The following is a 2,329-nucleotide window of genomic DNA, read 5'->3' on the forward strand; positions in this document are numbered from 1 at the left end:
TCGTAGGAGCAGGAGCAGATGACGAGGAACAGGGGACGGGCGAAAGAGAAGGGAAAGGTTTTGGAAGGGGTTTGCATCGGGCCCGACGACCAGGGGGTTTTCTGTCGGAGGTATGGTATGGACTGCTCTGCGAAATTGCTAAAGCGCGAGGTTTTTTTTGTAAAAACACGCATCGGGCCCGACAAAGCCTACCTGGCGCGCCACGTGTGCAGTTCGGGCTGGCTTTGTATGAATTTGTTACAGCAGTCAAGTTGGAGGACTAGTTTTGTGGGGTTTTTTAGTTTGTGTATGAAACTGTTCCCACCCCTACAAGTTTATGTACCAATAGTGGTATTAACTCTTGTGAACAGCACCCGTGACCAAACCATGGACAAAAGACTGCCGTGATTGCAGGATGTGAAGAGCCCCCGTGACCAAACCATGGACAAAAGACTGCCGTGATTGCAGGATGTGAAGAGCCCCCGTGACCAAACCATGGACAAAAGACTGCCAACTGCCGTGGTTGTAGGAAGTGAAGAGCACCCCTGAGCCGTGACCATACCATCTTCTTCTCTGAGCCGCCCACACCAAAGCGAGAGAGACAGAGCTGCCCTTCATCTCAGCTAAGATGAGCAGCGTCAGGGTTGGAAAAATGGAGAACGGCGGTGCAGCGCAGCGCGAGGATTTCGTCGACCACCCAAGTGAGTTTTTCAGCTGCAGCTTAATGTGTCAGTTTTCATGTCATCTAAAAATTTGCGATAATTGTGTACAGAGTTCTCGGCGGTAGATGTGGCAACAGGTGAAGTACCCATGGATCCCATCTCCGCTAGAACCAATAGCCAGATACCTTCAGATCACCCATCAATCGACGTGGATCTTGTTGAAGACAGAACGACAGCAAACTAGTTACGCCGACCATGCCGGGAAACGATGGATGGATAAGACGGCAGAGGTAATCATCTCAATACCAGTATCTGCAGTTCTGTATCGTTTTTCAGATACGTTTTGCCCGAACTCTTATCACTAATAACTCTGTTCCTGACAATTTAACCCTTTTCAGAGCCATGTGTTGCGCGGAGGTGGATTTATTCACCACAAATACATAAGGAACATTTTTGTTGGCAGTCATATCACACACGACGTCAAAAGATGTCCAATGGTATCTCTCTCTAAACATTATTATACAGACAAGGAAGTATGACCTGTTCTGACCATTGTCACAAACATTTTTCAGATAGTATTACCAGTGGCACACAATCATTCCTGGTCCACATGCATTTTGGACTTCCCAAGGAGGACAACAATCCTCGACCCGATGATAAACAACGGAGACAGACTAGTACTCTAGTGAGCATAAAAGTTAGCCGCGCACTAATGGATTGTATTGCAGAGTTCTTCGATGGACGGGCACCAAAGACAAAAGGATGGTAGAATTGGTTCCCCAAACTGACAACTGGACCTTGGGTCTGCAGCAGGTCATTTCTAACGCGCCCTAGTAGTTGTTTCAGTCTCTTTTGTAAAAAAACAGTTATCTTACAAACAATAAATCAATGCAGGGCTTCTAGCCGTGTAGTAGCACTTCACTTCGCAAGGTAGTGGATGGGTACGAAATTACAGAGGACTCTATCGCCTGTAAGTTTTCAGAAGAAAAAAAGGCAGAACAATATCTTTGTTCTTTGTGGTATGAATAAGTCCACTCATCAACGGTATTTATTGAAAAAATGCAGCTAGGGGATGAAATCGACCAATATCGGATGATGCTTCTCTATGAAGTTCTTGGGTTAGACAGTAACATGGGACAGCTACCTGCTAAATTCAAGTTATGCCAGAATGAACCTTGAAGAGAGGAAGCAACTGTTTGATTTAATATAGCATAACATGAAAGCGATGATGATATCTGAACTACCAGAAATAATTCGTGCAATCAAGGAGATCCTAGATGGCACACACTGTATCTTTATTCACCATCAACGTTTATGTCTTTTATATTTCTAGACTAAGGAATTGTAATGTGCTTGTCACATCACTAGGAGCTGATTTTATTTAAGACTTCCAGACCGTATGAAGAACCATTTAAATTTTTTGAAATGACTTTTGGGACCAGCCTCTACATATTTCTTATATAGTCTAAGATTATGCATAACTACTGAACACTGTGTACTAAATAACAGGAGGAACAAAACGGCAACAAGAGCATAAATGTAAAAAGTACATGATCTGCCCAATATAAGTTACATCCATCACATCAGTCAGAAAATGGCTTAAGATAAATGAACAAAATACAAATTGATAGATTGAACCTTGTTTCATGGAAAGATTCTCACTCCATGATGGATAGGAGCACTAGCTG

At 43.5% G+C, this 2,329-nt stretch overlaps 1 long non-coding RNA gene across 1 annotated transcript; it reads left to right on the forward strand.

The window, feature by feature from the left end:
* The first annotated feature begins 461 nt into the window (after positions 1-461).
* Positions 462-2,064, forward strand: LOC125534410. The gene is made up of 6 exons (XR_007294475.1): positions 462-680; positions 752-931; positions 1,040-1,138; positions 1,214-1,454; positions 1,536-1,611; positions 1,707-2,064. It is a non-coding gene; the product is annotated as an uncharacterized LOC125534410 (long non-coding RNA).
* Positions 2,065-2,329: the final 265 nt, after the last annotated feature.

The sequence above is a fragment of the Triticum urartu genome, chromosome 2, assembly GCF_003073215.2.
Source record: "Triticum urartu cultivar G1812 chromosome 2, Tu2.1, whole genome shotgun sequence".
NCBI classification, from domain to species: Eukaryota; Viridiplantae; Streptophyta; class Magnoliopsida; order Poales; family Poaceae; genus Triticum; species Triticum urartu.